At 37.8% G+C, this 16,273-nt stretch overlaps 1 non-coding gene across 1 annotated transcript; it reads right to left on the bottom strand.

Moving 5' to 3' along the window:
- Positions 1 to 1,445: 1,445 nt before the first annotated feature.
- Positions 1,446 to 1,589, bottom strand: LOC142444211 (small nucleolar RNA SNORA48). Its single transcript, XR_012783863.1, has one exon. It is a non-coding gene; the product is annotated as a small nucleolar RNA SNORA48 (small nucleolar RNA).
- Between the last annotated feature and the right edge of the window lie 14,684 nt (positions 1,590 to 16,273).

Here is a 16,273-nt window from a genome sequence, read left to right as displayed (position 1 = left end):
GCATACTATGATTTAATGATCATTTCCCCTGTAACTGATAAAGATAAGTACATTTCTGCATATTTTTTGGATGTTGTAATATTTTAATTAAATGTTTGTATAAGCTGTTTGGTCATTTACCATTGGATTGCTTACATACTTCTTCTTTATTTTTAGGAGTTCTATATGTGCTCTGGATCTGGGTCCCTTTTATATGAACTATGCATCTCTTCTCCCTCTATGTAGACTACATTTTTATCTATTTACAGAATTTTTTGGTTGGTTTATATTTTTGAAACATATCTAATATTGTAAAATTATTAATCCAGCAGAAAACTAAAAAAGGGAAAGACTATAAAATATGTATCAGCATTTGTATAAATTAGATCAAGTTGATAATGATGAATTTAGAGTAATTGAAATCTGCAGCTAAGGAACAAACATAGCACTGATGATGCATCAAAATTAATGAATTCTCCATGGAAATTCTAGAACTCTGAAACTACCAGTGGGAACCTGCACACCAGGAATGTTGTGACATTGTCAAATATGGTATGGCAATCAGACTTCATAGAATACTAAATGTTCAGTAATTATAATAATACATTAAATTTCATTCATGGATACTAAAGTTTAAAATGCTTCTTAAAATGATTTCATGAGTTATTGGTATTTAAATGACTAGCAGGCAGACTGCCATTTAGTATTTACCCATTTTTCATACTTACAGTCCCTAATGCCTGTCTGACTAATTGTAACTGGTAACTGTAAATTCCTTCTGGCTTTTACTTACATTAAGATTTGCACATGATCAACTGTCACCTAAAGACAGTTTCTTCTTGAAAATTTTATGACAATCAGTCCTTCTCTTAAATGTTTTTGTATAATTTTTCCCATAGCATAATGCAAAATCACTGTGAGATACCCCTTTCATTATACAAGTGCACGTTTGTATTTTATCATCCAAAGGGATAGTTTTGTTTGCTAGCCATTTTTGTTCCTTCATTCACTCAACCAGCCCATCTTCATCGAACACTGTAACACACCAAATAGAAGTCTCCGGGTACACAAACGGCATGTATTAGCCTACAAAGCGAAATGCTGATGGTCCACACTCACCCCGAGAGCCTTCAGAAGGAAAGCAAGGCAATCTACGTCTGAAAGATCATATCCTTGAACTCCCTGTGGAGCAGTTCTACGGTGTGTATATTGAGGTTACATGAGTCAGAATCAACTCAGTGACAACCAGCAACAACTTAAACAGGGTGCTAGAAAAACATAAGTGAGCAAACACATGAAAATCCCTGGCTGCATGAAGCATGTATTCCAGTGGAAGGAGAGAAATAATAAACAAGATGTAAAATAAATCAAATGTAAGATAATCACACAAGTAATTGAGAAAAATTATGCAGGGAATGTGAATGGGCAGTAGGGATCACGATTATAGTTTTTGTTTTTTGGTTTTTTAATGTGCCCTAGGCATGAAACTGCTCTAGCCATGATCGAGGCATCAAGCTAGGATGAACCAAGGGCTGCCAGTCTGCTCTGCCCCTGACTGATATAAGAGCACCACCACCAATCAGGTGTCTCTTTGCCCATAGCCAGGGGATTCCATGATAGTTTTTGTAATCAGGAGAGACTCTAACGTGAAGGTAATATGTGCAGAGAACTGAAGAGTCTGTCTAGGGAGGGAAAAAACAATCCAAGTATAATCTCAAGGCAGGAGGTTGCTTGGATGGCGAATGACAATATTGCTGGTGTTGATTTATTGAACTTTGTTGCCTTCAATTTGATATGTATGGAGATATGTTGTTGTTGTTAAGTGCTGTCATTCAATTCCTATTTACAGCGGCCTTACGTTTGCGCTACACAATGTGACACTCCCCAGTCCCGTGCCATCCTCCCAATTGTTATTGTGCTTGAGCCCATTGTTGCCGCCGCTGGATCAACCCATCTGGTTGAAGGTTTTTCTTTCACTTTTGAGTGTTGAGCTATAGTATCCTTATCGTCCAAATCATAGTTTGGCAAGTAGCAGACGACCTGTGAACTTGAAAGTGGAAATGGGCTTGGAACCACAATTATGTACCCGGGAGCTCTCTCTCTACAACTCTGATCATTGGAATTGGAGCCACACAATGGATCAGATGGTCTGACTCCCATGGCGGTTCGGAAGCAGTGGGAGAGCAGAGGCTCCCTTTGACCTGAGAGTTCAACCATAAAAATGACACATTTTTACTACACAAAAAAGAATAAAAGAAAGATAAGAAAAGAATTGGTAATGAATTTATACCTTAAAATTAAGGATGAATAACTTTTTCAGAGTCTATCAAGAATCTTGGTTCATCAAAGATTGAGACAAAAATCCATGGGTTAATTATGGTAACCTCACAACAGACAGATGGGTGCTTAGCAGGCGTATTGGATTCCAGGGTTTTTATATTAAAAAAAAACAAAAACAAACCCATTGCATTGTTCTTTCTTATACCTCTATGTTTAGGGTAAATAGATGAACTGTTAATAAAATTATTTATTAATTTTATATAAATGAGTGTGCTAATGAATGTGAGACTTATAGAGAATCTAGCAATAAAACATGTGGTCAGGATTCTATATGCCACTTTTATCACACCTAAGGTGGAATTTTGAGCATATTTATTAAACTGATGTTATTTTAGCTTAATGTATCACTGGGCCTCAAAAAGAGATAATGATTGTCTACAGATTCTAACTTAAAATACATTTTTATAAATAATTGCAAAAATGACTATATAAAATTTCTAAGTACTAACTGCACTGATTACCAAAGTATACTATGATTAAAGCTGCCTAATAAGAATTAATCAAATAGAAACATCAAACTCGCTGCTGTGAGTCCATGAAGATGCATAACAATCCTGTACGACAGGGTAGCATTGTCCCCTGTGTGTCCCCAAGGTTGTAACTTTTTAAAGGAGAAGAAAGCCCACAAAGCAGCTGGTGGTTTCAAACTGCTGACCTTGCAGTTAGCAACTCAATGAGTAACTACTGCGCTACCAATGATCTAAGAATTAAGAATTAACTAGAGCAGTTAAAAAAAAAAGAGAATTAACCAGAGCATTGTTGTTGTGATTTTTTAAAAAGAAAGATAAGGGATCGGATTCACTAAAATCATCATTGTTTTGGGATCATTGGATTTTACATACTTAGTTCAATACTTTTCAAAATGTTTCAAGGACATAATTTAATTATGCATGTGTCTTTTATTAAACTGCTTTAATTCTGGAGAGCAATGGTGGAAAGAGCAATTGGTGGTTAGTGCTAGGGGTCTCTTTTTTTTAATATATCATTTTATTGGGGGATCTTACAGCTCTTATAACAATCCACACATCAATTGTATCAAGCACATTTGTACATATGTTGCCATCATCACTTTCAAAACATTTTCTTTCTAATGGAACCCTTGGTATCAGGTCCTTTCCCCCCTCCCTCCCCCACTCTCCCATTCTTGTGAACCGTGAATAATTTATAAACTATTTTTATTTTCATATTTTGCAACATCCGCTGTCTCCCTTCACCCACGTTTCTGTTGTTCGTCCCCCTCGGGGGTGTGGTGGTGATGCAGCTACCACTGCGACCAGTTGGTTCCTTCTTTCTCCCCCCTCTTTCCCACTTCCCCCGTACCCTCATTGAATCGCTACTCTCATCACTGTCCTGAATTCCCAGAGCTCTTATCTCTACCAGGACCCGTGGTCTGGTCTAACCAGATGTTGGAGTCATGATAGTGGGGCTGGAGGAAGCAGCAAAGACTAGAGGAATATTATGTTTCCGCAGGGTGACATAGCACCCTGGCTGGAAGTCTCATTTTTTGTGACAGACCCTAGTTCTATCTGAGGCCAATGCACTTTGGTGTTGTTGAAACCTTCGGTGTTGTTGAAAATCATTATTTGATATGAACATGTCATTGGTCTTGCAAAATTCTGTTATGTGATCTCCAGCTTTGTTGCAGTCACTAAGATCATGCATTTCCCCTTTTTCTAAAATCTCCCCACAGTCTATTATGATCCATGTAGTCAAATGCCTTTGCATAATTAATGAAACATAAGTAAACCTCTCTCTGTTATTGACTACTTTCAGCCAAGATCTATTCTCTTCTGAATCCAGCCTGAACCTCTGGCAGCTCCTTGTCAATATACCGCTCCTACATTGCTGGATGATCATCCAGCAACATTGTACTTGCATGTGATATCAATGAAATCCTTGTATAAGTTGAGCATTCTCTGGAGTACCTTACTTTGGAATTCATGCAAATATGGATCGCTTCTATTCAGTTGTCTAAGTACCTGTCTTCCAAATTTCCTGGCATAGACAAGTAAGTGCTTCCAGTGCTTCATCAGCTTGTGAAACATTTTAATTGGTACTCAATCAATTCCTGGATTCTGTTTTCTGTGAAGCTTGGATTTCATCCTTGAGTAAAAAGTAAAAATATGAAACATTATATAGTTTATATTTCCAAGGTGAATGCCCAAAGCATTGAATTTTCAAAATATTTTTATGAATAAAAATGTAGGACTATTTCTTCCCAGAGGTAGAAGTCTCCGTGGTCAACTTTTCTGTTCTATAACTTTTTCTTTATAAAGAAAGAACAGTTTGAAAACCATGATAGCACTGATTATTATAGTTTTCAGTGAAAGCACTTTGGAAATTACTTTTATATACACTATCAGCGTTTCAGAGAATGTGTAGCCATTTAACTTTCTATCTGTAGTCATTCCTTGTTCTTACACATGCATTTTTGTTTTTATTAAATTCATGTGTTACTGAATCTCTTCTATTATTAAGGCCTTATTAATTTTAGATTCAAACTCCTCTGATAAAATAGGTTATTAATTAAAGTGGACAAAGGTAACTGTGATTTATGCGGATGCTTTCAAAGGTGCCATTTACCTTTCCTGGTGAAGTTGGTGTTTCATTGAGGAAAACCCACTGACTTCCTGGCAGAATGTGGGCAATGTGATTATGCAGAAGCCGACTGACATCAATCCACCAAACGCTGGTGAAGTATGCCTTTGGATTCTTGGAAATGTGTACTGTTTTTCAGGAGTTAAGAACACTGAAACAATGCAAGTTTTTTGTTTCATTTTGTTTTTTAATCATTTTATTCGGGGCTCCTGCAACTCTTATCACATCCGTTCATCCATTGTGTCCAGCACGTTTGTACATCTGTTGCCATCATCATTCTAAAAACATTTGCTTTCTACTTGGCCCTTGATATCAGCTCCTCATTTTACTCTTTTCCTCCCCGCTCCACCCTCCCTCATGAAGCCTTCCTAATTCATAAATTATTATTATTCTGTCATATCTTACACTGTCCAATGTTGCCCTTCACCCACTTTTCTGTTGTCCATCCCCCAGGGAGGAGGTTGTAGGTAGATCCCTGTCATTGGTTCCCCATTTCTACCCCACCTTCCCTCCACCGTCCCAGTGTACATCCTCTGGTCTAGCCAGATTTGTAAAGTAAAATTGGGATGATGATAGTTGGGGGCAGGGTCGGGGGAGGAAGCATTTAAGAACTAGAGGAAAGTTGTATGTTTCAATGTTGCTACACTGCACTCTGACTGGCTTGTCTCCTCCCTGCGACCATTCTGTAAGGGGATGTCCAGTTGCCTACAGATGGGCTTTGGGTCTCCACTCTCCACTCACCCTCATTCGCAATGATATGATTTTTGTTCTTTGATGCCTGATACCTGATCTCATCAACACCTCATGATTACACAGGCTGGTGTGCTTCTTCCATGTCTGCTTTGTTGCTTCTGAGCTAGATGGCTGCTTGTTTACCTGCAAGCCTTTAAGACCCCAGATGCTATATCTTTTGATAGCCAGACACCATCAGCTTTCTTCACCACATTTGTCATTGCCCTTGCTGAGTCCCTACTAGGCCCCTCACACCCTCCTTGCTACTAATTTTGGATCACTTGTTGCTCCTTTGTCTCTGGGTTGGTCAACACCATCTCCTTGCCCCCGCCTTTCCCTCCCCCTTGTCCCTCCGGAACCATCGGTCTCATTGTTTTCTCCTCTGGACTGTTCATCCAGCCTATCTTATCTAGATAGATCTGCAGAGATAATATGCACCATAAAACAAGGTATAGCAAGACAAATAGACAAAAGAGAACACAATGGTGACAACTAAAAAGAAAACCAATGACCCAGAAAAGAATAAATTAAAAAAAGAAAATGAAAAAAAAATTTAAAAGAAAGAAATACCTGTGAATAGATCAAGTTCTGATTTTTGTTCGTCCCCCTTTAGACATGTCCTTTAGACATGTCCTTCAGTCAAGTCTGACAGGGTGCCATGCTCTGGCCCCAGAGTCTATCCTTTGCACTCCCTAGCGAGTTCCCTGCTCTGCTCTGCCCCACCCCCACCCGTGCTCTGCTGCCTTGATGTCATGGGGTCAGTCCAGGCCAATCCCGACACTGAGTCTTCAGTGTTGTGCCCCATAGGGCCATTGGTCAGCGAGGGATGTCATGTCTCATAGTGGGATCATATTGTGCACTGGCTGTTCAGAGTGGGGACATCATCCTCCAGGCCTGGTGGGCCAGGATGTGCTCCACTATCTCTTCCTCCCCATTCATTTGCTCCCGTGCATTCTTATCAGACATGTCCTTCTTCCAGAGCTGCAGCTTCAGTACCTTCCTCTAAAGTAAATTCTTCTGGAGAGAGAGGCAGTTGTCCACGTGGCTGATATGGGGGCTGAGCCCTCAGACCCCTCAACTGGCTCCCCTTTCCGTGCTGGCACACTGCATTCGCATTCCAGAACACTAGATTTAAGTCTGGTCCCTTTTTCACTGTGGGGACAAACAATATCCTCCCCTTGGGTGGGTCAGTGTCCTACTCCCTTGCCACACATCTGTTTTTTTCTTTTTCTTTCCTTCCCCCAACCTCCTTTTTACTTGGCTACCATATGTGCCCCTGGATTTGGTCTGGCCCCTGCCATACTACCTGGACCTCACCCTGGAGTGTTTGTATACAGTAGCTTTACCCCTGTGCCCCTTTTGCATTTTTCATTCCTTTTTTACAAACTTGCCTCAGAGAACTCTTATTGTAATTGTTCTTTTGTGCTTGGCTTACTTTACTTAGCATAATTTCCTCCAGTTCTTCCCATGCTGCAATAATGCTTCGTGCGTTCATTACTGTTTTTTTTAGCAAAGCATAGTGCTCCATTGTATGTACGTACCACAGTTTTTTAATGCATTCATCTGTTGGTGGAAATTTGGGTTGTTTCCAACTCCTCGCCACTGTGAACTGCGCCACAGTGAACTTTGGAGCACAGATGTCTGGCCATGGTTTGTTTTCCGGCCTCTTCTGGGTATATGCCCAGTGGGGGGGGGGGGGGTTTGCTGGGTCCTATGGTGGCTCAATTTCCATCTGTTTCAGAAATCGTCAAATCCATTTCAATAGTGGCTGCACATACCTACAAGTCCACCAGCAGTGGATAAGAGTTCCTGTCTCCCCACAGCCCCTCCAACACTTGTTGCTCTCTGATTTTTTGAATTGGGCTACCTTTGAGGGTATATCTCATAGTTGTTTTAATTGGCATTTCTCCTATGGCTAATCATAGGGAACGTTTTCTCATATGTTTATTAGCCATTCTGATTTCTACCCTTGTGAAACTTCTGTTCAGGTCCTTTGCCCACCTCTTCAGTGGGCAGTGGTATTTCTCTTATTGTAAGCTTGCAAAGTGTTGTAGATTTTAGTGATAAGGCCTTTGCCTGATGTGTCATTGCTAAAGATGTTTTCCCAGTCACAGGACACTCTTATTACTCTCTTGGTGAATTCTTTCGATGTACACAGATGACTTATCTTCAGTATAACCCACTTGTCTATTTATTACCTCTGTATCTGTGTCCTTCCCTATTTCTGATAGCCTATGTATTCCCTGTGCCAAGATTCTCAGGTTTGTCCCAATTCCCTCATTAATGGCCATAATTGTTTGGGGTTTTATCTCAAGGTCTGTGATGCACCTTGAGTTTATTCTTGTGCATGGAGTGAGGTAAGGGTCTTGCTTCATTTTTCTGCAGGTAGATATCCATTTTTTCCAGCACCATTTATTGAAGAGGGCATCTGCTTCCCATTTGATAATTTTGGGCCCTTATCAAAGATCAGTTGCCTGTATGCTGATGTTTTTATTTCTGGGTTCAGCTATTTTCCATTGGTCTGAATATCTGTCATTATACCAGTACCACACTGTTTGACTACAATGTAAGTTTTTATAATGGATGCTTCCTCCCCCCAACTACCATGATCCGAATTCTACCTTGCAGGGCTGGATAGGACAGAGGCTGTACACTGGTACATATGAGGGCTGGAGGTACAGGGAATCCAGGGTGGATGATACCTTCAGGACCAAGGGTGTGAGGGGCGATGCTGGGAGAGTGGAGGGTGAGTGGGTTGGAAAGGGGGAACTGATTACAAGGATCCACATGTGACCTCTTCCCTGGGAGAGGGACAGCAGAGAAGGGGGGAAGGGAGACTCCGGATAGGGCAATATATGACAAAATAACGAGGTATAAATTACCAAGGGCACATGAGGGAGGGGGAAAGGGGAAGGAGGGGAAAAAAAAAGAGGATCTGATGCAAGGGGCTTAAGTGGAGAGCAAATGCTTTGAGAATGATTGGGGCAGGGAATGTATGGATGTGCTTTATACAATTGATGTATGTATATATATGGATGGTGATAAGAGTTGTATGGGTCCCTAATAAAATGTAAAAAAAGAAAAGAGGAGAAAAAAATGATTAGGGCAGGGACTGTACAGATGTGCTTTATACAATTGATGTATGTATATGTATGAACTGTGATAAGAATTGTATGAGCCCCTAATTGTTAAAATTTAAAAAAAATTTAAAAAAAAGAAAATGAAAAAAAATTTTATAAATCCATGATTATATTTTTCTCCTAGGAAGTCCTAGTGGTAATACCTCAGTCTTGGGTAAAGGCTTCACTGGTTTTCAAAAATGTAGAAGTAGGGAATTCCGTTGCACAAACTTTTTCCTAAGATAATGTCTTTCCTTCACTCAAGAGATCATTTCTCATGGTTGTTGAATCAGGCATGCAATGTATTCTTAGGATTTATTTGATTCTACAGCATGGGGATTTCTTTCTTAATTTTTTTTAATGATCCTCAATCCACTAAATTTCTTCTTCTGTTCATATTTTACACTGCAGACCATGTTAGTGTCAATATCTTTTCCTTATAATAGTTATTGACTTTTTAAAAAGCTTCAAAATATTAACCAGTCGCTGAAGGTTCTTTGAAGAAAAATATGACTGCTCGTGTAAACAATTAATGGTTGTTAAGCATGGCAGTGTATATTATGACAAACAACACATGCTACATTATGCCAGCTGGTGTAATGATGTGATAATGTCTGACTCATTAACTCTGGCACACAGTTTACGATGCCCTTCTATGACAGGATTAATTGATTCACACATACATTAAAACAAAAATAACCAAACTGAAATTCAGCTGGAAGCCTGGCTCCTCATTTGTCATAAACCCTGTTGTTGGTGGTGGCTGACAAAGACCCCAATGCTGAATGGGTTGAGGCTCCCTTACTGACCTCACCTTTGTTTTTGCCTGAGAACACGAACCTTGGAAACATCCTCTAAGACAAAGGTAAAAGCTCCCCTAGAGAACAATTCCAGCTGATGCATACACATGCACACCCACACATATGCACCTATGTACATACACAGATACAGTCATAGAAACACATGCATATGGTCACAGTGAAATGATCCAAATGCCACGGTTACTACATGTATGTTTCTTTTGGCTTTGTTTTTAAAGCAAGGACATCAATACAACAACTATTAGTAAAAGATGTCTTCACTCTAAATAGAGTTTAGATGCCAGGTCTAAAATAATAAGGTGTAAAGAGAATTTTCAAAAAAAAAAAAAAGAGAGCATTTTCTTCAAATGTTTCTTATCTCAAAGAGCTTTCTGGAACTATAGTCAATGCTGGATTAATGTAGATACAACAATAAACAGAGTACCTAGCAAGGTGCAAACTTTTCACCTTCGTTTAATCTATAATTTTACCTAGTAACAATCGTGAGTACTGATAATACTTAAAATTTAGTTCGGGATAAAGAAATTGTTTCTTTACCTAAAGCCTGGCCTGCAGATGCAATAAAAGTCTTATAAAATTAGCAAGCACAATTTTAAAAACCTGTATTTACTGGCATACTATGACATTTTCAACATCTTTAATAAAAGTCCTTGATTATCAGCTAAGACCATATATATTTTAATAAACAATTTCTAATTTTTTATGGAGTAAAAGTTGAATGTTATAATTTTCTTTTCAAAAAGTGTTTTATACACATGTATTCATTATTATGATTATAGATATAACCATTATTTTGCTGTTAGCAATTGCAGCAAAAATGGCAGAGAATATAGAAAATCGAGTTTACCTGTGTGGCCTTAATTCAATATACTGAAAGGCATACTTGAGTGGATTTTATTCAATAGACTGAAAGATAAAATGTATTAGGTGGAAAGGTATTTAGTAGTTAAAAATTAAGATTTCTGTTGTTATTTCAATTAATTTGTTTAAAATTATGATTTCCTTTGTTATTTCAATTAATTTCTATTGATTTAAAACTTTTTGTGTTATTAGACTCAAAGGACAAAGTCACATCTATCCTTGCACACTGAATCTGAATGATTATGTTAACATCTGGGTCAGTTGGGTGGTGTTCTAAAGAAATAATCGGGAAGAAACAAAATGGAACAACAATTTATCTCTATGTGTGTGTGTGTGTGTGTGTGTGCATTGATTTTCGTTGCAACATTCATCTAGTAATTACAAGCCTTCTCATTAGGGATAGTTATTTTTCTATTTCTCTGGTGTATATTACTACTTTTATTTTTTAAGGATCTGTTGGGTTAAAGTTAATGTATTGACTGCTGATAGAAAAGTTGGTGATTCAAACCCATCAGGTATTCTGTGAGAAAAAGATGTCACAGTCTCTGAGGTAGTTAAATTTTATTGTGCCAAAATGGCCAATAAACACGTGGAGTTAATTGAATGGTGGACAGATAAATGGCTCGGTGAGCCGCACCTTTCTAGTTCTCAGGTCTCTTGCTTTCTGATGGTCGGACCAGGGTACAGCTGCCTTAGCTGGTTCCCTGCTTCAGCTGACAAGGCTCACTGCCTGCAAGACATCCCTGAGAAGAAGCCACAGGGACCTACCCGATGCAGCCCTGGGTGCTGGAGCAGCCATGTAGAGATGCTTACACATTCATGGACTCAGCTTTTCTCCTGCAGTCAGTGTCATAGTGTGTGTTTTGTGAGATGGAGGAGGACTTTGTGGATTGGTGTTGGACCTATGGGTAATGTTGGACTTGTGGGTTTGCGCAGCACTGGGTTGAGATGCTTTCTTAATGTACATTGACCCTTTACACAAAACTCTCTCTTATACATGAGTTTCTGTGGATTTATTTCTCTAATGTATCCAGACTAACACACCATCTTTGCCTCTCAGGAGCACTCGGCCTTAATTTTGTGGGGTTACTATGCATCAGATCTGACTATGTAGCAAAGGGTCTGTTTTTTGCTTTATTTTACATTACATTTTATAAAACCTTATTTTGACTTCTTAAAAATTCCAGATCTCTTGGAGACAAGAGGACTTAATGAAAACATGAAAAAATTAAAAGGTCATCTAAAATTTTATGACTTAAAATAATCACAATTCACATGTAAATGTTTTTCCTTCTGGAATATTTTTATGTAGATATATTTATTTGAAACTTAAAATAATAACTATGATTTTGTACCCATTTTATTTCAACAGTGTATTATGAATATTTTAAATTCATTAAATATTTTAAAACATTGTTTTAATGGATAACATTCCACTATCTCAATGTTATTGGAGATTTACATGCTAGCACATTTAGTTATTATAATAAAATATATGACTATAGAGTATGAGTACCATTTTAAAATTGATATCTAAAGGAAATTGAACTTGTGAAGAAGTTCAGGTATTACTGCTATGTAAAACATGATTAAGAAAATCCATGCAGAATTTCAAATCCACATTAGAAATCAGTGTTTCCACCTTGAATTAGTAACTTTTCACTCAAAATGAAAGAAAGATTATGTTTTATTTGTGTGAACAATGCATCATCTACCTTGGTACATTGACATATTTTAAACAGTCCTAAGATTTATAAGTTGACGACTATTCCCTAAGAAGCAATAGTAACTCAAGTTCTGTCAGGATTGTTGCATTTTTTAGGTGCCCGGAAGTCAGTTCTGACTCATATTGCCCCACATAAAACACAACAAATGACAGTGGAATACCGACATCCATTTCAGGGTTCCACGTGGATTAAGCCTCAGGTGAATCCACTCTGAGCAGACTCTGGGAATGTGCATAGCTTGTCACCAGATGGAGAGCATTGTAAGTCCATTGTGGCTGGTGTACTGAGGTCAAAATGTAACATCTTATTATTCAATCTTCCTTTTGACCCAATTTTAAGTCTCAGTTGTGAACATTTTCGGCTTTCTTTCCAATTGAAGGTTTTCTCTGTTTTGTCTAGCCGTTGTCATTTGGTTTAGTTCTTTACTTCCTGTTTGTGTTTTTATGATTTTCTATGTATAAATTTCAAGGTAAATAAATCTATAGACACAATAAATGAATTAATAATTAGCTCGGAGAATGACAGGTTTTGGGGAAAGCGTGGATCTAACAATGGGTATGTATGAAAGAAAATGTCCTGAAGTTGATTGGGGTGGTGATTGCACAACTCTTCTTAATATGACTGAACAAACAAATGACATGACATATAAAAATTGCAGATAAGTTGGAACAGCACATATGATTCATATCTAGCTTTACTTATAGTTAAAAAATGAAGCCTTTTAAATGAGTAATGAGCTGCATGTCCATCAAATGAAGAAGATGGTGATGAAGAATTTATTGCCAGTAGGAGTTGGTTTAATCCTTTACACGGAGGACACATTTCCATCATGCGAAAGAACAACAGAAATTGTTCATCAGTCTACATTCATAGGGGAACTGCATGAACTGATTACTTTCGTGCCAGTATTATGTTCAGCAGTCAAATGTTTGTCTGAAAAATTGACAAGATTTTAAGTCAAGTAAGAAACACAATAAAAAACTCTTAGAATTCAGAAGGCAGGAACTTTTAATTTGATGGCACTGAACAACGCATTTTTCCCTCTCAGCAAGTCAAACTTTTGGGGTTTTATGTTTTTCAATTTTACTTATCACCAAGTAAGTCTTATGTTAACCTTCCTCAATATAAAGTTAGAGAGTCAATGAAATTACTCAAGGTTTGACCCAGCATAGCTAGGAGAAAGTTGGTTATATGGTTTATCATTGTTGTTACTAGTTTGTATGTGTTTGTTTTTTTGCCTAAACTGTCTTGATTCAAAATAAAGTATAAGATCCATTGTTAACACGTTCATCATTATTAAAATAGATTTTAAATTTTAAGTGAAACTGTAATTTTTAAAACTATTTTAGGGTCTGTATGTAATTTCTGCCAAAGAAAGCCTCCTAAATCTTCAAATAAGGAAAAGAAAATAATAATATTTTACTTAGCCAACTTGTTTTGTTTAGTTTTAATTGTACCTGTGTTCTCTCCTGGCAATTTCTGAACTCTCCTAGATTTCAACCAAAAGAAAAAAAAATGAGAGAGACAGAGAAGAGGCAAGATAACACCTACATTAAAGAAAAATGTTGATGATCTATTTGACAGTAAACTCATAATTCAGATATTCTTTGCTAATTTCTCATGATGAAATGAGAAAAATCTTCCAGGAGCCCATAACAAATAGCACATCATTCATCCTGTGAGGTTATATTACACAGGATTCTGTTGGACGTGATAGAATTTCAGTGCTAAATCACTTAAGAAAAACCTTGAATTACTTGCTCACATGACTGTAAGTTGCCCTAAATCTTTGGACTTCTATGGACAACTGGCAAAAAGGAAAGACAGGGACATTTTCAAGCATTTTAGGAGCTACAATGGATGTTTGGGTTTCTTATCTCTGTTTCCTATTGGCCTTCTTGGAGAAGCAATTCCAGCATCCAGAAACAAGAAATACAATGTTCAAGACCCACAAATCTATTTAAGGTCTAACAGTCAATAATTGCTAGGCTCAAGAGATTTACCATAGTAAGAAGTCCCTTCAGGAATCAGTTCCCACCTGATGGATGAAAATCACATCCATAATTTAAAAAGTGCATAGTCAATGAACAAAATTAAACATCTTTCTTGTACTCTGCTTTCAGCCGAGATTATCTGATATCAGCAATGCTATCTCACATTCCATATTATCTTCTGAATCTAATTTGAATCCAGTCAGCCTATTGATATATTGTGGCAACCACTTTAGAATTATCTTAAACAAAATTTTGCTTTCATGTAATATTGATATTGTTTGATAATTAATTTCTTATAGACACATTTTAAAATAACAATGCTCAAGCAAATATTCTTTACTAGTTAAGATAAATTACAATTTGTTTGGCCATGTCCCTAGGTAGTTACTCTCCCTATAGATTGACACATCCCAGGTTTCATATATAGAAAATCATAATATGACAACAAACTTCAATAGAAATCAGAAAATTATTAAAAACAATACCAAATTTAAAATTGGTCAAAGGGAGATCAAATGATAAAGCTTTACTTTATAACCTGATTGCATCTATCATGATCTACTTCACAGTACTCTCAAATAGCAAGCCTATTCACATCCTAGGCCTACGATTAGAGAAGATTCACTGAAGGTTTCAACCATGTGGGGATCCTACAAATGTATTCTGGGTTGCCACTGTCATCCATAGCCGTCTGTAAAGTGGATATTCTGAATGTTATAAAGTATGATACCATTCCCTCCTTTGGATTTGGATTTTATTATATATTGCACTTGGATCACACAGACATGTACTTCTTCCATGTAGACTTAGTAGATACTTCACTTCAATGGCCGCCTGTTTTAAGACAAGTCTTTAAGGCCCCAGGTGCTAATCATACTGATAATCAGGTACCATCTGCTTTCTTCATCACACTTTGGTACAGCACCCTTATCTTTAGTGACCTCTTTATGAGGGCAAGTCTCAAGTAGGGTCATGTCATAAGAACTAATTGTGCTTAGATTGGGGCTAGAATTAAGCATACACCCCAAATTGATTAATGTAGCTATGGTTTATATGTCTGCTTCAATTTAGAGATGGAATTATAACTTTATAATACAAAAAATTACAAATAACTGGGGGAAAAGGTAATTTTATTCAGCGTGTGATTAGTTTAACCAATAGTATAGAATTTAAGACACTGTTGAGAAAAGGAAAATATATATGTTTAGGCCAGTTTTTTAGACACAATACATGAATTGTTGACTATCCACATTCAAAGCATTGAGGGAGTAGACTTTATTTTCACAAACAGTAAGGGTTAGGGATAGTGCACAATTTCAGTAAGACTCATTCAGAAATGCAGCACCAGGCGTGCGAGACTAGCACATGTCATAAAAAGCAAAGAAAGCATGAAAACAGAAAGTATATGATAGGCCTGTGTCACCATACATTGGTCACGCTCAGAGGAAGAGACTGAAATGACTTCCCCTCCCAATCACCATCAATTCCATAACTTGAGATAATGGTCGTGTGCTGCTTCTTATATGAGGGCATTTCAGCCTCAAATATTCATGGGAATATTTCAACTCCTCCAATCGGTTACAGGTAAGTTTTAGGTAAACTCTGGTTTGCTTACTGGGGGTTTCCAAAACAGATCCTTTGTGTGTGGCCTGTGAAGGGTGTGTGTGGCCTGAGAGGGCAATGTTTAAGGTCATCGTTTGCTATAGCATTTAGCTTGGGTCACCAAGGGCTGGACAGAAACTAGGTCACAATTGTCCAATTAGGAACATGGTGTTTGGTGTGTCTCCCCGTGGGGGTCTCTAGAAGTGATAGTAAGCATTTTCTCCACTGGTACATTTCCCTGTCTGGTTCATCCTACAACAGTGGATCGCCTTCTATGAAACAAACATGCCCTTCTTCAATATTTGACTTGAATTTTCAGTGATGTTTACTTATCAGTCTTGAAAGATGTGTCTGTTGTCTACTCCTCCAAGTGGAAAATTATAAGGCATGGGATGATTGGTCTCCCTTTCTGCATATCCTGAGGAAGTGAACCCAAAATAAGGTAAAATGAGGCTTCCTCTCTCCAGGTGGTTTTGCAGATGTCCAAATGAGGGGGTGAT

Source organism: Tenrec ecaudatus, chromosome 3 (assembly GCF_050624435.1).
Source record: "Tenrec ecaudatus isolate mTenEca1 chromosome 3, mTenEca1.hap1, whole genome shotgun sequence".
In the NCBI taxonomy this organism is placed as follows: Eukaryota; Metazoa; Chordata; class Mammalia; order Afrosoricida; family Tenrecidae; genus Tenrec; species Tenrec ecaudatus.
Note: the sequence above shows the minus strand (reverse complement) of the source record. Positions and strands in the feature narration are given on the sequence as shown.